General features: G+C 43.6%; 1 protein-coding gene across 5 annotated transcripts in view; it reads left to right on the top strand.

Annotated features, from left to right (window-relative positions):
- The window catches only part of magi2a (membrane associated guanylate kinase, WW and PDZ domain containing 2a), a 228,380-nt gene that overhangs the window by 67,637 nt on the left and 136,999 nt on the right, over positions 1 to 23,744 (top strand). Inside the window, exon 1 of one of the 5 annotated variants that reach the window (XM_079335276.1) lies at positions 22,408 to 22,876. The exons of the other annotated variants lie outside the window; for them this stretch is intronic. The gene's annotated coding sequence lies outside the window, so the exon portion shown is untranslated. Of the gene's footprint in view, positions 1 to 22,407; positions 22,877 to 23,744 lie in introns of those variants that run through there. 5 annotated transcript variants of the gene reach the window in all.

Raw genomic sequence — 23,744 nt, 5'->3', positions numbered from 1 at the left:
CAGTGATTAAGTCGTAGAAACACTGCTACTAGGCAACAGCAACATGGTCAGGATATACTTCAATCAGCATTTTAAAAATAGAAACTTGCAGTCTTGCAAACTCGCTAATGTGTGACACAGTGCACTTAATAAAATAAAAAAAACATGAAAACCGCTGAACAACTGAAACTGCACAGTTTAGGTGTAGATGTTCGGAGAAGAATGAAATAGTGTAGAGTATTTTTTGATACTTCTGTGTTACGTGTATCATGCAGTCCTGGTGCATTTTTCCAACATTTGATATTAAACAACTCTGAGCCTGATTCCCCAAAAGATTTGTGACTGCTTTGTGCAAAAGAGACAAAACGGTACAGCCCATTTCAAAAAGCACACACACAAAGGGTTAAACGCGCCGCAAACTGCGCTGCAGAGCAAAATCATGTCTGTGCTCTGCTGCTGTTTGTGTGTATTGTTGCGCAAATGATACAAAAAACATCTAATCCACCAATTATTACGCAAGTAGCCATGCACAGTTAACGTTAACATTTAACTTTTTGCTGAGAGTTGGCGGTAAATGCGCCGCAGTGTTAATAAGGGATATCATGTACAAATGTTCCAGTGATCAGTACATTTATTCCACCTTTGATCTGAAGGTGAAGTGTGTAACTTTAAGTACATGACATGTTGTTCAAATGGTGAGGTGTGTGTATCCTGTTTTCTCTGGTAGTTGTGTGTGTCAGTGTGATTTAATGCAGGTGTACGCGCTCATCCAACTATGTGCTTAGCTTCTAATGATGGCGTGAATTTGAAATGAATGGCTGTAAATTAAGCAGGTGAATGTCTCCTTGTCTTGCAAACACTGACATTTCATTAGCTGATGTGCATGTATGTGTAAGGCAGAGCTGAGCGGGTTCAGGGCAGCGAGGTTCACTCCAGAGGGTTTGGTGAGTTTCTGGTTGAAGAGGTGAGTGCTGAGCAAGCGTCTTGCTGCTTTCCCCCTGCAGCCACAGGGACATGAATAATCTCAGCAACGCGAGTCTACGAATATGAGATGCTCATTTGTGAACTAATTGCATCGAAACCGGGCATGTGAGCGTCGGGCGCCGACTGTTTATGAGCAATTAGGATACAGATGTTGCACGGGCGGCGGGAACACACGTGCTTCAGGTAATTGAACCAAGAGGACAAGTTCCCTTACCAGAAGGAAATGAAACCTGTTTGAGGGATCTCGGCAGGCGGATTGTGCCAGAAAAATAACTCACTCTTTATAGCTGTGTGTCGAGGCTTTATATTGGATTCACTACGCAGCACATTGACTTTGAATGGAGGACGTCGGAGATGTGTTGCCTCGAGCTACAAGTGGGGAGATGCTTCTATTTCCTCGGCTGGATTTTGATCACGCACAGAAAAGTAATTGTCGAAAGCGATGATAAGGAAGTCAATATAAGAGGCCTGAGAAAAGATGGAGTCTTATTTTTATCAGACGTGATTATTCAATCATTAGAAATTCCTTTTTTTTTTTTTTTGCACACAGACGTCGGTGCAAACCAATTTTTCCTTCTTTTTTTTTTTTCCCTCGATGAGAATAAGACATCAAAGTCTTACCGGAGATAGAGAAGCGAGCTCTGCATTATCACGTCCGCTCTGTTTTACTCTCCGTAAAGACCCCCCTTTCAGAGCCCCTGAATAATTAAGGATATCTAAGAGTAGCTCTCTGATAAAAGGTATAAGTCTTCCCTGTGTGAGTGCAGGCAGCAGCACTCTCAACTTTCTCAACACTTTGCTCAACCTCTATCTTCCAGCTTAGCTCAGGTCATCCTAATGGCCGTGTACAGCCTTCTGTAAGGTTGCACAACCCTGCTGTCGTTGCTTATTTCCAGCGCAGGTAACATCGTCCAAATCGCTCCATGGTGCCACAGTGAGAGCTGATAGTTTCAGGGAAATTGCTGTGTTTATAGACGAGAGTGTGAGCTATTGTTCCCCAGCTGCATTTGACAGACTGTGATTACTGTCTTCAGCGCTGGCCTTATTATAAAGGATTCTGAAGTAATCCGCAAGTAATGAGAAAAGGACACAGGGTGGCAAAATAAAAAAAGGCTTGTCAACAACACGCTGGAGCGGATTGATGGCTCTCGAATAAAGTCACAGCTGAAAAGAACAAACAAACTTTACTTCGTCTTATTCCAATTTTTGGGGCTCGACCGCTATCTGTCGGCTGATATAATCGAGGTGATATTGTCCTCGTACAGATGTATCGATATTGCTGTAAATGCCCCAATGCTAAATATAATGTTGAGGGTGACTTCTGTGTATATTCCAATCAGAAAGTTTAGTTCTATTTAGTAAGTGTGACTTGTTTAAATGATTTTTTTTGTCACTCAATCTTTCAAAAACACAAAACAGGAAGTAGAAATAAATGATTTAGGTGGAACCTCCTGACATTAGCATGTATGAAAACCTCAACGCGGGTTCGAATCCGGCCTGTGGCTCCTTCTCATCATCATCATCATCATCATCATCATCATCATCATCATCATCTAAACTGTAAAGAGAAATGAGCCATTCAAAGACTTGGAATACCAATTTAACAGCTGAATGCATCACAATGACTGTGTTAAAGCAACAGCTGTATTCTGATCATTATAAACAGTATTCAGTGTAAAGTCGATTTTTCTTCCCGACTCGCTCAAATATTGAACGTGTGAGCCGCAGTTTTGATGATTAATCCGTTGAAAACAAACCTTTATAATAGTCGGGGTGTGTTTTTCTTAACAGCCGTCTGCTGTCAGACCTGTGACTCTGTAAATCGACACTTTCATGTTCCCTTTGAAGGAAAAGCTGTTTATCCGTTTCTGTGAGCTCCACTTACTCTGTACAGAAAAATGTATTTCAGATCACGAGGCTCGAGGTGAACTCGGCTTTAAAAGTCAAATTGACTACCTCTTTGTTGCCTGCGGGGGGTTTTATATTTCCAGCCAAGTAAGTTCCTTTGATTCATGTTGTGTGAGGTTTGGATTTGAAAGTTTTGAAGATACTCTCTGCTGAATGTTTTCAGTCTGAAATACTTCCATTTTTTTAAAAATCCCACACCTGCCTAAAGCTGTACTTTTGTTTCTTTTCTTTTTCTCCACAAATCACTTTAATTTGTCTTTTAAAAAAAACAAAACAAAGAATCATCGGTTGACTTGTAAGATTTCAATACGTTTGTCAGATTCCTCTTCTTCTTCTTTTTTTCATGAATGAACACATGTGAGTCACAGGATTCACAGTTTGTCGATGTGTTCCTGACTCATTTAGCCCTCCAGCCGCTAATCACAACAGAAAAGTGTTTTATCTCCATCATCTGATCCCGTCACTCCCCATAGATGGCAGCGTCGAGCTGCAGTCAGATGAACCTCCCCCCCTCCCCCTCCTCCCCTCCTCTGTCTCTTCTGCACCAGCGAGACAGACATGATGTAGACTTTGAACAGGCACACACAACATGCACCCACACACTCTCTTCTCTCGCACACAGCCTGCTTTTACACCTGCATGCAAAAAATAGCATCCATCTAAAAGCGTGCAAAAAGAAACGGGACGTGAAAACACGAGGCAGACGGATTTCAGTGACCGGCGTGCCGATCAGAGGCGAGGACAGTTTCAAACAGACTCTCTGCCTCACATAAATGTTTAATCTCGTGTGCTAACAACTGGACTTCACGTCTGATTGGTCACTATAAAAGGAAACAGCAGCGACGGGCATAATCAATCCCAGTGAAAGAAAGAAAGAAAGAAAGAAAGTGGAGCAGAGTTTGATGTTTTACAACAAATAAAAGACTCCTCCGGCCTTTTTACTGGTCGCTTTTATGAGACAGCGGTGCATAACAAATGATAACACCCCACTAATAACCCAGCACACATCTGCACCCCGCTGATGTGTCCTTGAATATGATAGCCTACTTAAGCTCAAACGCCGACTCTCGGGTGCTGCTCCTTTCTTTAACTTGAGCTGTGAAGGCAGGCCGGCAAAAAATACAAAAGACAAATCTCTCCTCCGAAAGGATCAATAGTGTGTTACGTAAGAGCAGTACTCCACGGGCCTTTTTGAAGTATTCGAAACAATGGGGTTGGAATGGTGAAAAATCGGGGGAGGGGGGTTGGGTTGGGTTTAAAGTCAGAATCACGTTAAACAGTGGATGTGCAGTGAAGAAGTGCTTCTTAAATGTACATTTACAAAGAGCCTTCGTTCCAGTCTGACCTTTTTCTCAGCTCAAGAGGCTGAAGCGGCGCCGTAATGAAGTTAAAACGGCCGAGCAAAGAAAACGGCACAGAACAGAGCGAGTCTCACTCTTCACACTGATGATCCAGCCTGTACATTAAAGGGCAGACAGCTTCGAGACGGGGAAAGCAAGCAACTGCTTCTCGTCGTCAATGAAGCTTCACTCCATGGAGCTGTGAAAGGGAGCGAGAGGAACCGAAGGCTGCCGCTTAAAGGGACGTTTTCTCTTGCCACGCTATGACGGATGAAGCTCTAAAGGTCCTTTACCTGCTTTTTGTAAAGTGTCTTAAGATAACACTTGTTATGAATGGACGATATACAAATAAAGATTGATTGATAAAGTGTCCAACGCACTTAACTCAACCTGATCCCAATAGTCAGGTCTGGTATTTTATTCAATTTTCTTTCCACTCCAACCATGTTTAATGCCTTTATTGTTATAAATATTGTATATTTATATATAATGTATATTAATACATTCTCTCATGACCTTTTGTTGCTTCTTGGAATATAAGACACCCAGAGCTAATCAAATATAGTTTTCAGCTCTTTAAATGGCGATTTTTTTTTCTCCCAGTTGATAGGACTTTAACAACCCAGGCGTGTGTGTGTGTGTGTGTGTGTGTGTGTGTGTGTGTGTGTGTGTGTGTGTGTGTGTGTGTGTGTGTGTGTGTGTGTGTGTGTGTGTGTGTGTGTGTGTGTGTGTGTGTGTGTGTGTGTGTGTGTGTGTGTGTGTGTGTGTGTGTGTGTGTGTGTGTGTGTGTGTGTGTGTGTGTGTGTGTGTGTGTGTGTGTGTGTGTGTGTGTGTGTGTGTGTGTGTGTGTGTGCGGGGTGGGCTCTTATTCCCACTGCAGTGCCACTGCAAGCATGTGTTAATGACAATGACACTAATGTAATGTGATTGGCTCCTGCTAATGAGGTGAAATGAGATGACACTTCACTTGACAATCAATCTTGAGACAAATAGCCGTCATGAGACTGTGTGTGAGTCCATGTGTCCATACGTTAATGATGTATGACATGACACATTTCATGCATTTTTACATGGCTGAAAAGTCGGTTGTAAGAAATAGCATTGATTACATCTTCATTATATTCTCCTTGTTAAATTACTTTTTAATCATGTTTTTAAAGATACAATGAGTAGAATTTCTACCCTAAAGACTGCCATGACAGACTCCACATGTTTATCGTTTCCATGGAAACATTGGTCAAAGATTGCTGCTGTGATAAAAACATGTCAATTATACTTGGATAAATGTTGTTTTGAATAACGTAGCTCATAACTCTTTCTAATAAAACACCATCTAATCCCTGGGCACTGCGTGTTTATGTCTTGCGACCTTATTACCATCGTGGGTCCCGCCTCGTGTTGGCGCAGCGGTTGTCGAGGCCCCGCTCTGTGTGATGCGCGAGCCGAGCGGAGTGTGCAGGGTTAAACAGGGCTCGGGCTTGATCCTGTCTACCCTGAGTTGGCCTGGCTCTCCACTCTTCTCTGCCCACTGAAGCTGAAAATGGGACTAGAGCTTCAGGCTGTCTCCCTCTGCACGGCGCACTGCGGGAGCACACACAGGGCAACTTTAGATTCCTAACATAACAGCACAATTTGTTGTCGATGAGCATCGTCACCCTGATGTCAACGTTTCAGACCTGACGTCGGCTCTGAGCGTTTTATTTATCTGATAGACTGCTGACCCGAGTGGAACACTTTGGAGGATTTTTAAGGCCACGAGGAAAATAATTTTATATATAATAAAGAATCACAGCCAAAGTAGCTGTTTTTATTGCCTTCTCCACTGCAAATAAAAAACTGAAACTAGAAGACATATGATTATAAAACATAGGCTACATTATGTCTTCAGAGAGAGAGAGAGAGGCAGACAGAGAGAGAGAGAGAGAGAGAGACAGAGGGAGGGAGAGAGGGAGGGATGGATAGAGGAAGGAAAGGAGCCACAGATGGGGTTCAAACCTGGGCAAGTAAGGCCTTATTGAGTTTGGTCAGGAAAACAAATATATGTAGAACTGGACATTCTCCCTCTTCAATGATGAATCATTGAATTAATTTTCTGATGAATATTCTGACAGTCAATTGTTAAGCGTATAAGCAGTCTGTGATAAGCAGTCTGTGATGGATTGTCACAAATGTCTCGTTCAGCTTCAATAAAGAGATAAACAGCACCATAGTCACTCCCAGCTTACATCAACAGAGCGGTGCTCCGCCTGCACAGCTGATCCTTATGATGACATTGTTCACAAAAAGCAGCTTTGGAGCGTTTTCACCTCAACAGCTGAACGGGTAGACTACATTTGTCCTGCTGCAGTGTGTGTGGCGCTGAAGCAGCATTATTGTGACAGCTCAGAGGATTGATCCCGATACCGCCGAGACTCCCTCTCTGCCCATTTCGCTCCCGCTTTCCGCAGCTCGTCTCCACAGCTCTCCAGTTACGTGAAACCTTTTAATAGGAGTCAAAAATGAGAGCGTGCGTTCTCCCCCCCGTTCATCATCCTGTGCTCGACGTGTATTTACTGCATTTGTACTTCAGCAGCAGCCAGCGAGAGTCAAACTAATTACTGCTTTTTCCTTAATTGCCGTGTGCTTGACGACGTTCCTTCAGGTCCTCGAGCTAATGAGAGTCACCTGCAGACTGGTAGCGGTTTAATCACGCACCTGACAACGAGACACATTCAAGCACAGCTGACACGGTCCGCTGGATGATCACTGTAGATGGGTAATCCAATTTGAGAAAGACTCAATCAAATGAAGAAATTGAATAGGGGGAAGAAAAAAAGTGAAGTCTGGACTTTCTCATTTATTCATCATCAATTTGTCCAATGAAAGATGTGGAATTTATAGAGCGCATTACAGCAACAAGGTGATTCAAAGTGCTTCACACGAGACATCAGCAGCGTCACGACAGATGGCAGCGAAACCAATGAGAAGAGGGAATTTATAACCATTCAAACACAACCTCTGACAGACTGGAGGCCCGTGTAAAGACCTCAGAACTGGAGTGATGCCATCCCTCTCCAAGTTATGATGTGTAATATACCACATGGAAGTGGTCGACAAAACATCAAGAGTTAGCTAACCTTAGTGGCCCCGCCTTACGCCTTACGCCCGTTCACACTGAATCCTTGTCTGCAACGTCAGCGAAGTGCAGCAGCAGAGTCCAACTGTGGAGCAGAGCCGAGTACGATTTGTCTTGTTTTGATGTCGCGTTGATAAAATGATGGAAAAACGCGATCGCTAGTCCGTATATATTTGTTTTATTTTGAAATTGACTTGTCTGACTTCCTGTCCCGGTTGTGGTATTCTGTCTCGCTCCACACGTGTCTGCAGCGCGCTCTGTCGAAAATAGACCTGCAGCGTATTTGAAAACTGTGAACTGTGTTAACGCCGAGCTAAGGCGTAGCGCCCTGCGCTAACGGACCGCGGCGCGCACCGAGTATGTGTGAATTCGCCTTTCCATGCCCCTCCTGATGCCCCATGTACGGCTGAAGGAGAAACACTGATTTTTAACTTGTCACTGCTTTTACTGCTTCGCATCACTACAGCCGGAGGAGAGCTGGTGTGAATAATTCGGCTCACAGCTTCCAGCTTGCCATTCTTGATCCTCCTGCAGAGTTACAGTCTCCAATGATGGAGCTCAAAAGACAAAAGTGCAGAGCATCTGTCTGTCACTTCACTTCATTTGTTTGCTTTGATTCTGGGGGCTGTGTTGTGCTGTCTGCTCTCTTTAAGCGCGTTCGACGGCTTTGTTTTGTCTGCTGCAAGTCATTTCACCGAGCAAGCCTCTCGCCAATATTCCTACCTTGCACCAGCGATACAACAGCACTCGCATCAATTAGGCAAAACGGGACGCGAGCGTGGCAGCACATCAATATTTATTTCATCTGCATATAAATGAGATTGGGTTTTTAGGGAGCCATTTGCTGATGAACCCCTGCCTCTCTGGAGTTCTCTGTCGACACCACTCTTGTTATGACACGGAGGGGAGGCGGGGTGAGAGGAGGGGGGGGGGGAAGGAGCAGAGGTATAGGTCGCAAGATTTCAAGGCTGAAGGTGTTTTTGTTCTCAATGATGCAGCTCATTTTATTAGCTTGGGCTTCATTTCATTTCTGAGTGGAACAGATGCAGCGGCCCATCCTTTGAGGAGGAGACTCGTTCAGAGAAGTCAGAGGTCAATTCCTGGCAGCTCATCGAGAGGAGGCGGGGGGTGGGTGGTGGGGGGGGGGGGGGGTGCTTGACATTGATGCTGATGAACTGTGGAGAAAGAAGTCACGTCTGTGGAGAGCTCTGAGCTGGAGACTCGGTCGCATGTCATGCTGTGTGTTTCCACTTGGCCTGTGGGCGACTCGAGCCGGGGCTGCAGCCACAGCCAGCATGGGGCGTCTCTACAAGGCTGCATGGATTTAAAGTCCCTGCTCCGAGACCGCCAGGGAGAAGTCAGTAAGAAAAAGAAAAAAACAGTCACAGGGGCTGTCTGTGGAAGTTTGAGTTCTCTGCAGCCTTCAGCTACTCTGCCTACGTGAACCAGCATGCAACAGTGATTAGATGTGACAGGTGTAATGCCCTCGAATGGTGCCTTGAAAAGAACAAAAATATCTGAACTCAGACCGAAAACAAAACCTTTTTTAATTTTTTGGTAGAGCGGCAACTAATACTTTTCATCAGCCATCGGACTGTTTGACTTCAACTCTCAAGAGTTAGACTTCAACATGATGGTTTGGTCAGAACAACAGTCTGAAAAGATTCTCACATGAAACATCACTTCTACTTTGTCATCTCTGCAGGCTCCCTGTAACTTAGAGACTTAGACTTACACTGAACTTTATTGATCCTTTTGAGATGACTCCCTCAAGGAAATTTACAATACTATCTAATCTACAATAAAATGTAGCAGGTAACAAAAAAATTAACAATATAAAGAATAAGATAGAATAAATAATAGAACACTCTTCCGTTGGAAAAAATATACAAAAAATAAGCATGGAGGAAGCAAAAAAAAAGAAAAAAAGGCTATAGACAATGATTATTATTACGTTTATTGCACGTGGTTGAGATTAACTGATATAGATTGAGTCTTCGTTGCGCCCTTTGACCTGATGACGCCCAAATTAGCAGCTTGTGTTTCCGACTTTCAGTCAGAAAATAGACTCTGCTGGCTGGACATCAGGCGGTGGCTTGGTGTCAGAATTCAATATTCTTTATCTTTCTGACGGCGCCCCCTTGAACCTTGAACACAGCCTTAAAGATCAACTCTTTACCTTTGCTCTTGAAATCATGAAAGCCTTCATGTCTTTTTGGTCAACATGTCCTCTACACAAGAATATAAAAACTCCAGCGCTTCAGGAAGTCCTAGATAGTAAATGGGCGGTCGGGGCGAGTGGTGGGGGAAAAAACACAGTGTTTGACTTTTCATCAACTGCTCTGCTGCAGCCCTTCAAAGTGAGGTCAATTTCCAGCGCCAACCCTTCAGTGCAACTGCAATTGAACTGAAAGTTTATGGGATGAAAACTCCTCTTAAGTTTGTCTTACACATGCTTACACCCATAGAGGTGTCGAGTCTTTTATGGTAACCTACGGACGAATGCAGGCCACTGACCGCTGCTGGGATTATAATTAACCTCTTCTCAGACTCGGGAAAATCAATGCAATGCTTCGCAGGGTCATTATTGAGAAAACAGACCGTGCAACCCTGACTTGTTTGGATGTTGATTTTCTTGAGTCACTCTTGCGCTGTTTGAGGGCTTTGCAGGTAATCGTTTCCACTCAGAATTGAAAAGCCTCAGCAGATCGAGTGGTTAGTGTTGACTTACCTCGTGTCAATACATTATTTTGTCTGGATTTTTTATAGACCCAGAGCTATGAGCTGATCTATTAATCCCTTTAGAAAAGTTGTGTGAAAAGAGTTCATGGAGTCATTCCGAGTCCTTTTCTCTGTTTAATTTAATGTTTTTATTTACTGCATATCATGAATCTGCTTATCTGGACTCACCTGTAACAACAAAAGGAATACATTCGGTATCATATGGCAAAGTTAGCACTTAGCTAAAAGTAACAAAGCTAGTATGAGTTTTAGATTCTCATAGATCTTTTACGTCACCTTTAAAATCCTCTTTGTATCTGTAGCAGGAGGCTTTATTTCTCAGAATTGTTGTCCATCCATCCCTAAAAGCATCCATCTTCTGTCCATTCATTCCAGTCTTGTGGGCCTTAAATCTAATTGGAAACATTTTTAGATCAGTTGGCACAAAATATGCATTTAAACGTATAAATGAGATAAATGCTGAGGGATGAAAGATCCAAAATCAAGGCAGCTTTCACTTAATGTCCATCCCATTCTCTTAAAAATATATCTGTGCAGTGCCTAAAGGAGGTGTCTCTGCATTTTGTGCAAACAACCTCTTGTACTTAAGGATAAACTAAAATGAATTGTGGGTAGAAAAGATGCGACCCTTAACATATGTAATTACCAGAGCGTAAGAAATGTTTGGACAATTATTTCTCAATTCAACTGTGACTCAAAGATGGAGCAAATGGATTTTGATGGTCAAAGATCAACATGACAACATACTGAACCATTCTGTGAACACTACTCCACTTGTTTGGGAGCATACGATTATAACCATGGCCATTTAATTCCTCCTTTTTTTATTTTTAACCGTGAATGCAACACGCCCATCTGCATCCCTCTGCTCAAACGGAGTGCCTCAACAATAAATATCAGGTGATGAAAATGCCAAATGGCATTAATGAAAACAACATAAATGTCAGGTGGGAGGCGGCGATGAAATGCCACGGTTTACTGAGCTGATAGAGCAATAGACCATCTGCTGGGTCAAGAATAATCAAGTAAGAAAGAAGCTCTAAGAAAAGCCCAACGGGGATGTGATTGCCTGATGTCGAAACTTGAAGGAAAACTTCCCAGACTGAGAGAGAAGATCTTCAGAGCAAAGAGACGGCTGTCCTTGTTGGACTGAGGGCCCAGTTGGACAGTGGCTTTGAGTTATCGACTGCAGCTTTTTTAGCAGCCTTTCATTGGTGCCAACACCAGCGCTTTGAATCGGGTGCAGACAGCCACAGGCAGCCTGCAAACGGGGAGGTTTCCACAGGGGAGACATGGGAGAATTTGAAATGGTTGACTGGTCGCACTCTGGTGGCTGAGCTGAGAGAGCTGACCTGGATTAGCCAGTAGAAGCTTTACTCACAGAGGAACAATCTAGTGACACATGTGTGAGGCTGATTAGAGTCTTAAAGGGAACGGTTGGAAAATAAAGTAGCCACACAGTTTACATGAGTGTGCAGGTTTAAATGGATTCATTAAACCATTGGATCACCATTCACTGTTTGATCTCAGATCAGAGTGAACGCATGCTACATTGTGACGAGTTAATCAATCTTTCAGTCTTGGAAACAGAAATTTACAAAATCTAGATTTTCAACTTTGGTAATACAATAATAATAATAATAATAATAATAATAATAATAATACATTTAATTTAAGCGCCTTTCAGGTCACTCAGTATAAGTATTTGACTTAGACAAAAACAAGCAACTTGAAACATGTCAATTTGGGCTTTGGGCCATTTTTAAATCATTAAAGAATATATTGATAAGTTATTAAACTGTAGAAGAACGAGGAAAAAAAAGGTTGAAATGCTTTTAGTTGCGATCCTACTTTGTACCAATGGCTGTCAAAGACTGTCAACTAAAGCTAATCTGATTCAAAAATCCATGTCATGTCATTTACTACCCACCCCTTTCCACTTTCACATATTCTATAGAAATTTGACCAATTATTTGAAATTCAAATAATGTAAATGAGGAAATTAGTATATGAGGAATGAAGCAATGCAAACTCCCCCAAAAACTGTTGTGCTATTAGTGGTGACCAAAATATAATGCTGCATCATTATGTCAACAATTTGCGAATAAAGTTATGATTGTAATTGAAAAAAAAGGCTCCATTGCTCTTCAGATGCTCTGCATTATGCATCTTCAAACTACTCAGATGACCTTTTACTCGGGACTTTGTTCCAGATTCTGGCTGCTTAATAATGCACTGCAGACATTCAGGCTTCTCAACATATTTCGCTCCCAAAACTTCCCTTACCCACAAAAAAAAAAAAAAAAACCCTGCTCGTGCAGAAGTCCCTGTACAGCAGTGGAGAGCTTTAGACGGATTCGTGCTGAAATCCTGTTGAGATCTGACCTGACAAGAGTCCCTCTTGGAGTTTGATTACCTCGGATGATCTACTCACACTGCAGCTCTTTTCTCCGCTGCACTCCAAATGTTCCCACCCAGAGTGTGTAAGGGTTTATGGCCTGTATTGCTTATGTTTATGCGTTTGTGTGTCAACTCTCTGGGGTAGATCCATTTTCTTGCAATGTATTGGTTTATCCATAAAAGGCGTTCTGCTGGGGGAAAGTTCACTGTGAAGCAGCTCTCTGCTCTGTCCTGGAAGCTGTGATCGGGAGTCGGGCTGCCAAATGCAATTGGGTGAAAAGGCCTTTGAAGCTTACAGTGATTGGCTGTGTGTGGCGGCTCTTCTGACAGCCCAGGTTGTGACGGGGAAGGCAGTTGTTGGAGCAACAGTAGCTGTGTTGGTCACACTGGGCTGGCTCTCCATAAATCTGCAAAGTAAACGTGTGTGAATGTGGGAGTGTGAGGACGCCGGGGCTAAGTCACTTGAAACCTGAGTATGTGTGAAGAGAAAACGACTTGCAGATGCATTACTTTCACCTCTTGTGAATCCAGTGTGTGTCTTTGTGTGTGTGTGTGTATTTGTGAAATCAGGCAGCCAACGTCTCCCTGTGTATCTCTCTGCACAGCCCTCGTGCACTTTTACCCTCTTCAAAATTGAAATGGGAGCAAACATGTTCCCCTCGCAGCCCAACCGTTAGCTTAAACATCATTTAAAAGAAATATTCAACAGCTCACTTTAAACGAGCCCCCACTTCACCCAATTACACTTTGCTAACGAAACATCTACAAAGAATATCCACTCGGTCGTGTTTGCTCTTTGGAGAAACTACACGGATGTCTTGGCACAGCCGACGTATCATTTCCAATAACTCAACTCTGCCAGAGCGAACAAACATAGCTGCGGGTGCGGCACATGCATAGTGTGATCCAGCAGCAACATTTTTAATCTTCTTTCCATCAGGTGCCATCACCAGCACTGCAGAGCTCGGCGGACCGAAACACTCCTGGGTTCTGATTGGGTTGATTCAATTAAATTAGACCCAGCAGGTTGTAATGAGAACTTTGCTGTAACACTGACATTAAGTTGAAAATAAACTAGATTGCTGCCATTACGGCAGAACTATTAACTAGCGACACATTTATTTACATAAGCCCTGGTTTTCTTAAGCGTTGTTGGATTTTCCTCGACTTAGCCATCGCTCAGTTTAACCTGACACTTCAGGTAGAGAGGGCGTTTGCCTCCTGATCCCTGACTGCTACATCCTTCCTAAGGAGTGAGGCCTGGTGAGTAATAGCTCCATCTGCCATACTAGTTTTAATAGGCATTTTCATTGTGTGATTTAATTCCGCAACAATGCCCTCTATGAAGGTGTTGCAGAAGCTGGAGAGAGAGCACAGCACAGAGGGAGCTTCACATACACGAGCAGTCAGACAAGCACACACACACACAGCCGTGTTCTCCCCCTATCTGCTCTGTCGATCCTGTCATGACCTTACATCGCCTCCGTTACAACCTCCGAGCTGACAGATCCAGCCCTCCGACCCCAGTGTGAGTTTGACACCGCTGATCAAGTCCATGGACGACTCCTGGTTCGCATTAACCCTTAAAGCTTTTGTTTTCGAAGCATCATCCCCGGTTGCCGGGCAACCTCAACAGCTGCGGTTGGCGGGGGAAAGAAGGAGTCTTTAAAAACAGCCTTCGACGCACCTCTGTGATGTTCTTCAGATGCTTCCCCGAAAAGGGTTGAAGGCTCTTATTTGGGGACAATAGGTTTAGAAGTTTCTGGTCATTGTCACACTTTGTTTTCGTGTCGGTGCTGCTTCTGCTCATTGCCCAACCTCAGTGCACTAAGATGTAGATTTTTCGTAAACCTTCAAAAGCTTCGCTCCTGAACTCTCATCTGCAGTCTGGATCTTTACATTGTTCAGCTGTACTCTGTTGGTCTAAAAAAACACAAAGCCCAGCGAAGTAGCAAATTATTCTCACCCGCCCTCCCTTCCTGACTTTGTACCTCTCTTATCTTGTACAGAAACCTCTCGTTCTCTGTGTCATCCTCTCTTTGTCTGCTGTTATTTCTTTGTCCCTTGTTGGTCTCGCTCGCTCCCCTGAGAACTCGTAATGAATTCTCTTACCTCCCGGAGTTCAGTTTGGGGATCCAATTTATCTCTGATATATCAGGAGTTGGAGTAATTAAAAAATATTACAAATCGCCGAAGACGCATCTTACACTCAAAGTGTTCGGGTTGGAGGGATTTTGAAGAACTTTCTTTTCCTGTGAATTCTTGAAATTGTCTCTGATAAGACGAGGCTAAAGTGGGTGTAGATTAAATTCAAGGCCGTTGGATGTGCTTCTCGGGGGGGGTTCTCTTTTTGTCACAATCAAAGAAGTAATATTGTTGTCAAGGCAACCATATAGTTAAGCGTTTGTGTGCTTGGCCTTTTTTTTTTTTATCTACTCTGTCCGCCGCTCACGCCTGGAACCGTCCGTCTCTCTTCGGGGATGAATTCCTTTAAAGTGTGAACGCGTGGCAGTGTGGAGGGGAGATGACATGCTTCTGAGGCGACAGGCTGACAGGAGATGGATCCCCGTCATGTTAAGCGAGGGGGAGTTTTCCTCCCGAGTGAGCGGCTGGCACATTGACATTAGCATGTTGAGTGTGGGCGCCTGACTCCACCAGTCGACCAAGGTGAGGCTATTTCACACTCTCTTGGACTTCAAAGGTGTCCTATGGGAAAAGCTGGGATGCTCTGTTGGATGTCTCCCTGCTTTAGATTCCTCTCTGAAAGGGCATACCCAGAGCAGTCTGAATCTCTCTTTGGAAATCACGATATATTTATCCACTTACACATTCCTCTTTAACTCTCAATACACTCTCCTTCTCCTCTCGTCTCTGTGGGGACCGGTCACACCACTTCTGTATTTTTCATGAAATGAATCGGTTGGAAGAAGGAAAGCTTGGTGCATGACAACTCCTGGGCTCTGACAACCGGGGGATATAATGACATTGACATCCAGATAAAAAAAAAAAAAAAGTGCTTTTTCTGCACAAAGACTGCTTGATCAAACTGTATGGAGATGGTGTCATGCTGTAAAAACATGATGGTCGCCATATTGGAAATGCTGTTGAAATGCTGTGTTAAGGTTTTTGCCTTCAACTAGCTTAGGTGATCCTCTCGCCTGACAAACAAATTAAATGCACTCACTCAGCAGCCAGGTTATCCTCTCTCATATTTATAGATGAACCTAATCCTTAAAGGAACAATATGCTACTCTGGATGATTTAGAAGTTTGCACAGCCGGTTCAAGGCATGAATACTGAATTCTTTAATCCTGGATTTTTGTAGGTCACAATGCTGAGATGGGGAGAAAGTAGAGGCAGCTAAAAGGGCAAGGAGAGTCTCTCCTCTAAAGTGAGGTCGTCTTTGATTTAAACTGGGACGTAGAGGGCGTTAAACCTCGATGATTCAATCCAACCTTTGATTCAGCCTTCGCGCCCTTTCTTTCTGTTTGTGAGGCGAAGCGACTCTTCGAGGTGTCAAACTAGCTTTTCCCGAGGGTCATATACCTGGAGACATAACTGAGAGCTGAAGTGTTCTTTGCAGCAGCCGGTGGCTTTTAGGTAAAAACTGCCAGTCAAGACAGCGAGGGGCGGCCAAATTGAGCTCTCCGCTCGGGCCCGACTCGGAGTGTTTAAAGATTAAGTGTGGCTCAGTCGAAGAGAGGACCGTAGTGTTACCCGTTTGAGTTGATTTATGACGGCGCAGCCCGAGGAGGCCAGTGGCAGGTCAAGACATCATTTAACATCAGTGCACAGAGTCAGAAAGAAATCTCTGACAAACCATTGGCACACATTATGGTGTGTATTGACAAATACTGCACCTTGCTGTGGACTAGGGTAAGGGTTAATGATGTTAAAGCACAGAAAACTATGCTAACATATATATATACACTACCCTTTCTTATATGGACATATTTACACATATCCATGCTGGAATTAAATCTACCTGTTAATGTTACCACTTAATCATGTCTACAAAAACTAAAGCTATAACCACAGGGGAATTTAGAGGCGTCAAATTGCACTGATTTAGCTCCAACAAAACCAACACAAGAGTACTCAGTAAGACACTGAAATCACAAATAACCTCAGTGAAGAATGTGTAACCTAGATTTATGTTGTAAACCACCTAGGATAACCTGTTGTGTGGTCTGCAGACAGACAACCAGCGACCAGCAGTAAAGGGATGACAGTGAACCCCAGATTGCTCTTGCTGCAGAGCACGACATGGGAATGGAAACGTACTGTGTGACATTTGGACCCTTAATGTGAGAGTGTGTAAATGTGGCGGGAATGTGACATGTAGTGTGAAAGCATGATCCGACTATTCATTCCAGACCCAAGATGTCAAATCAGCACAGACTAGATGACATAGATGAACACATAGGAATGATCTGTTGAGAGCTAACGTGTTAGCTGAAGCTCTGAAACGAAGCATCTCATGTATCTGTGACGTCCAGGCCAAATGAAGTCTATCTGTTTATTGATCGGTCACAGCAGATGCAATGCTGGTTTATTTGTGATAAGCAGATATCCATGTGTTAAAGTCACATTATGATATGTAATACAATCTGTCAACTATGTACAAACTTTTAACGTATGACTTTTTTTATGTAGTAAGGCAGGAACAGTATCTTATGGAAATGCAAAGCAGTTACAGACACACAGATGGACTTACTTATTTTATACTTAACATAACACTCTGTATTATTTAATTAAATAAAGCAAAGGTCCAGTCATTTGCATAATGTGCCCCTATTTCCGACTGTGCATGCCGTCTCCAGCCACAGTAGCCGGTTAGTGTTTGTCCAGTCGTGCACTTGCATGCAAATCCACCAAATAGCTAACATGCATGTAAATGAGTTTTCTTAGCGGTGGTGGAGCACGTCGCTCTGCTTTTATGCAAAACCAGGTTCACCTGAAGTTCAGCCAAACTTTTTGGTTCACCAGCGAAAACACCAAAAAAAAAAAGGAAAGAACAAGATGCAAGTGTATGAGAAAGACCCACATTCATTTGAAGGTCCTGTGCCAAATTGACATCCGGTCAGCCTGCAGACACTTGTCAGGAAATAAGAAGTCATGCAAATACCAGAGACATGCTCAAAAAGAGGAATTGGATTGGTGTTTTTCCAGAAAAGGAAATCTGGACACATCACATTTTGATGGGTGTAAATGCAGCCATATGCGTCTCCGTGCAGTGCATGCTCAGAAATGTGAGGTACCAGTCTGCTCTCCCATGCTGTTCCCCATCAATCCACTCTTTAGCATGGCCATGGGAGGGACATATTCCATTACCTGCTCCAGCAGCACCATCAGCGTCCCATTCCCGGGATAAAATGGACCAGGCCTCCCCTGCCAGGAGACGTGCTCACACAAGCAGGCAGCTGGTGGGCTGAGTGAATTTTCATGGCAGTGGGTGAGCCGGGGATCGTCAGCGTAAAGCACGGCGAGGAAGGTACGCTAAGTAATCACCTGTGGGATTTTGAAGGCCTGATCACGGCGTATGTTCAGAAAGTGAACGCGATGTCCGACAAAAGGTGGAAGCTCTCTGTGACGACGAGTCGCATGAAGTGCACACAGTTACAGTAAGGCGGTAGTTTGGGAGCACTAAACAAACATGTGCAGTCTTTGTGTGTCAGCTCATCTCCCACAGTGTTGGCATCATACATGTTCATTGAAGACTAATCAAAAGAGCACAGCGTGAGTCTGCTCAAACTGGCATGGTTTTAAGCCCATCCTGATCTCATAATTAGTCTGATTATCCAAACAGCTGTCTACTGGCGCTTCCTCTCACACACACACACACACACACACACACACACACACACAGATAACGCTACATATGTGAGCGCCGATGGGTGCCCTCAGAGCAGGCAGTGATAAATACTGTCACTGCTGCCCTGATGACAGCGCTTCAAGCTCTGACTGACTGTCAGCACACACAGCATCCATGCTGGATATTTCCTGACAGAGAGGAAAGTTTTCAAACTTTTTTTTTTTTTTTTTTTGAAGACAGCACTGCCATGATGCTGCTGAAGTCCTTGTATTACTTAAAGTGTTTTATATCTCAGTGTTCGCAGCTGTTATGTCCATCACAATAACCTCGTGAGCTTGTTTTGGAGTCTGCGTGTCTGTACGAGTTGTGCACCAATGTAGATTTTTTTCCCCCAATCAAATCTGTTCAATTGCAGAGGCCAAACGCTCCACGTTGTCACATTATGCATCCAGTTTCATTTTCAATTCAAGGGATTCCCTCGAGTAGAGAGAGCTCAGCAAAAGTACACATTTCAAATCTCTCCCAGCTTTGTTGAATTTCGGCAAATTTGTCATCAGATTTTCACTCAGCAGGATTCAAATGAATTTTTTTGTTCTGGCTTGATTTCTGTTTGATTCCTGATTGAGTAGGTCAGTACATTGAGGAGAGCAGAATCATTCTTGTGATTAGAGATAAGTGATTCTTTTCTCATGATAAGGGAATACGAAATGTCTTTATTTTTAATTCTACAAATTGGAAATTAACAAATCACCCCGTCTTGGTAGGAATGGTTAATACTTAGAAACAAACTGTTGGTTGGACTTACTCTCTACCTACATGTCTCGACACTGTTTCACAGGAAATGGGAAATTTAAGCCGAAGTGGATTCAGGTGTGAAAACATTACAAATCATGTTTTCTTGACCTTCTGGTTTCTTCACAAAATCTTTTTCTATTGCATCTTGTCACATTTTTTTTCACACAAAAACAGGAACTTTAACCTCAACCTGACAACAATTGTCCATCAGCAATTCCAATCTTTTTTTTTTTTAAACCACAAAAATTGAAAATGTGCAAAACACATGAAGAAGGATGAAAGGAAAGCGGGTTCTAGGTATGCAACAAACCTCGACTTCTTCCTTCTGAAGTTTCAGCCTTGGCATACTTCCATCTAAAGACTGAAAACTCCCAACAGGTGGGTGTTACTGTAAGCCTGTTTAAATGCTCACTATACCGTACACGACGATGGGTAGACTTACTGTTGAACTTGTGCTGCCTTCATTGGAAAAAACATCCAGGTGTGGATCGGACAATATTTCTTTACCGTTTGTCTTCGATTCATTTTGTAACTTGAAGCATGTAGTGGTTAATGCGTCTCAATGGACATTTAGAGGATTCTTCCTGTTTATTGACTGATGTCGTGTTCATCCTCTGGGAGCAATGCACCCATGTACCAAAAGTCATGGCAATCCATTCAGTACTTTCTGAAAGACTTCCTTGTTGGCAAAGGTTGATGACCAACCAGCGCTCGCATCCTTGAAGCCACATCACAAGCATGGCTGAAAACTAAATAGATTTTAAACGTATCATTTTAAACTTACTTTAAAGTCTTTTTTTCCCCGCTGTATTTCATTTCCGACCCAAACCTAATTTAGTTTGACAACAGAGTAGAAATAATAATAATGGCCCTGACGTTTACAACCACCGTGTCTTTAAAGGTGAGAGCTGCTCCACCTCAGCTTCAAGCGACTGATGTTGCAGTGATACTCTGTTAGCTTCACTGCTTTGTTCCAGGGTATGAAGCAGTTAGCTGTTACAGCAACTCTATATCCCCCCGAGGATCCAGCTGCTCTCTTGTTGTTTTTTTTTGCTTCTCCACAGGCTGTTCGTTCTCTTCTTTGGGCCTCCCAGGGGAATTTACATGACACCTGCTGGGCTAAATGGTGGATTCTCTTCATGTGCAGAGCAACACAGATTTCCAGTCACCCATCTGTTTAGGAGACAGTTATAATGGCTGCGTGTGCCTCTGAACATGCTAGTAAAGCTTCCCAAACTGCAGGGATGAGTCGTTTCATCTCATTCTGTCATGTCGCGCATGCACAACGCCATTTATTTTTTCCATTCCTCAAGGTCAAAAGGGGAAATAATAACTGAATAATGAGGATAAACGCGTGAGTCGTCCTTACCTATGGGATTACTTTCAAGCCCTGATGATTGGCTCATGCATCAGCAAGTGGATTTTCATGTGGTACCCTCATCTGACAGCTTTAACGTTATCCCTTTTACCATCCCCTCCCCTCTTCTCCACACTTTCTCCGTCACACACACACACACACACACACACACTTCCCCCTCGGCATCATCGCATTTCAGCCGCGTCATGATAGGGCTGCTCTCACACGACTGATGAGGAACAACCTCAAGAGAGAAACGAGAGAAGAGCATCACATCTGTTCAAATGACCTCCTTCACCCTTATGCGCCTCGCTGAGTCCAGACGAGTGGAGCTGCTGCAAGAATTGGACTCTATTGCACTGCTGTATGAGCACACACGCACACACACACACACACGCACGCACACACACACACACACACACACACACACACACACACACTGGATCTATTTTTGGATACATGGCCAAATATTGGGCCATAGTGAAGAGAGCTGCAGTCACCACTGTGTGCTCTAACTGCTGTTCATTGCTGGCGAAAGGAACTTTACTCTGGCTTCTTACTTAATAATTTATTTCTCATACAAGGTCACAATTATACAAGAGTAGTTATTTATTGTGTAGCCATCGACAGAAAATCTACATTGTGTCCGTTGCGGATTTAATCTGATCAATTTGGGAGAAAAGCCTAAACCAAGAGGATGTGCAGATTCAGGTTTGAGAGATTTATTCAGACAGGAAAATGACATGAAGCGCAAGACGGACAGATCCGTGACAGGGGAGAGACAAAAAAAAAAAAAAAAGGTGATGCCTGTCAATCAAACGTGCCAGTGAAATGTGAATTATGAATATTTTGAGATCACAGTGAATATCACAGGAAAAGCCTTATGTCTTTGTGTCTAAAACTCCGGCAGTTTGGAAAAGTTTGACTTTTTTTTGGTAAACAACCAAAACTTGGAAACATGGTGCAAAGCCTGAGCCACCCAAACCAGACAGCTCATTTACATATTTAAAGCTACAGACGCATAAACAGCCAGTTCTGAGCAGGGCTGAAACAGAGGGGTTTATAGGTGTGATCAGATACAGGATCAGAGTGGATCTTTAACAAGAAATCTCAGTCATGTTTTAAGGAGCTCTGATACTTATTTAAACTGCTTGAAAAGGAGGAGAATGTGTGACCTTTAAAATGAGTTGAACAAAACTAATTATGTCGTACATTTTTATAGGACGCTCAAGCAATAAATTCTGCTTCACCTTTTTGCAGATTATTATTCTCAACGTGGACCTTATTTTGTTTTTTATATATCCTAAAATTAAACTTGCTTAAAATACATGTAAGCGATTTTGCTGCATAAAAATGAGACCAGTGCACTTGTTGTGTTAGTGAGAGTTTTTTTTGCATTGCACTTAAATCAGTGCCAAAATGCTGCATGGAACTGGATTTATTTATAGAGAGTCTTTGTTTTATAGCGCTGTAGCCTGATATAACACCTGTAAAATTTGACATTGTTAAGTTCCATTTGTGTGTCCTTGACTTCACAGCCAAGCTTGCAAATGTTTAATATGTAGATGTCACTACAAAACCTAAGGCGAGAAGAAGAAGAAGATGAAGATGAGCGGAGAGATTGCACGATTTGAGTATGCAACAAATTGGAAGACTAACAGGCACTGCGAAAAAAAACAAAAAAAAACCTAATTAGTCAGGATATCTGTTCTGCTGGAGATAGACAGCAGTGTTTGGCACGTAGATGATGAGTATCACCACGTGGTTGTTGACGGTGGTGGAAGGTCAGATCCAGGCCAGTTTTAAGCCGATGAGGGGAGGGGGGGGGTCTTGTAACGTGACGGCGGGGATGGCTTTTAATCTCGCAGTCATATTAAACAGATGCAGTGCACTCTGCTGCAGATAGGGGGCACAGTTACACCTGAGAATCTGGAGGGATCCAATAGGAAAAAAGGGATCTCAGTGCTTTTGGTCCCTGCTGCCTGAGCCGCGCTCCAACGCTGGCTCTGCCGTTCGCTCGCTCGCTCTCCCTCTCTTGCACACACACTTCTCCCCTTCTTCCCCTTTCCTCTTTTCCCGCTCTCTCTCTCTCTCTCTCTCTCTCTCGCTCTCTCTTGCACACACAAACACACACACACTCCCTCCTTCTTGCCTCCCTGTGTCTCAGTCACTCATTTCTCCTGCGCTCTCCTGTTTCATCTCTCCTCCGTGGAGTCTTAAGGAGAGCTGATTCAGAACCCGGACTTGCTGACAGAGTTGGGGACCTGAGGGACAGTACGGATCAGGACCGGAGCGTGGAATTCTCCCCCGGGAAAGATCCAGCTCAAGATTTTCCTCCTGCGGAGATTATTTTTTCATTTGCATCATAAAAAAAAACCTGTGGAGAGAAAGAAAAGGACTCTGACACTATACCGGCTGCACGACCACTGCCTGCACAAGAGGTGCCATTGAGAGGGTTAATTTATGTGCATGTGTGTGTGTGTGTGTGAGATTCTCAAGTCTGCTCACCTTTTCAGTATGCACATGCATTGGCTTTCCATCTTTTCTCATGCAAATGTAAATTGGCTGCTCGTGCCGCTCCACGTCTCTGACAGGGGACGCAGACGGAGCCGGTCTCTGTAATTCAGGTTTGCACGATTACAACGCAGCGCTCGGTGAATTAGTTCAGCTCTGATGGATGTGTGTGTTTGTACGTGTGTGACAGGAAAAAAAAGAAAAAAAACAACAACCCACAACCATTTAAATAATAGATTCCTAGATATGGCATAAAACTTCCGAACTGGGTTATTAGTGAATTAACGGTGCTGCTCATTATGTTCCTGACAACCTCGTGTCCATGCATCTTCCTGCACATGTGTGTCGCTGCTGACATGTGTGGTCTTTGGCGTATCATGCCTGGATGTCACTGCCTCGGGATCACACGGTGGTGGTGGTGGGGGAATAGAGGAAGAAGGGGGGGGGGGGGATTGCTTAATGCAATTTGGCACGGGGCCAAGTTGCTGCTTTAAAAAAGAGGATGTTGAAGGTTAGACGAATGATGTCTTCTCCGCTGCTCCCCCATGCACACGGTCATGACGAGCGCGTTGGTTAAAGAAGCGGCAGCATGAGGAATCCCTTAAGTAACGTCAGACGACTGCCGCCCCCCCCTTCTCCTTCACCTCCTCCTCCTCTTCTTCATCCTCTCATTCGTCTTATCCTGCCTCCATTTGAAATGTGTGGCAGAGTAGATAGATGGAGTATTTGTTGGGGGGGGGGCTGGAAAACTGGAGTTGATGCTTGTTTTAGCCCGCTCCTCCCATTTCTTCCTCC

This window comes from Symphodus melops (assembly GCF_947650265.1).
Source record: "Symphodus melops genome assembly, chromosome: 22".
Taxonomy (NCBI): domain Eukaryota; kingdom Metazoa; phylum Chordata; class Actinopteri; order Labriformes; family Labridae; genus Symphodus; species Symphodus melops.
The sequence above is the reverse complement of the archived record's forward strand: the minus strand, read 5'-3'. Positions and strand labels throughout refer to the sequence as shown.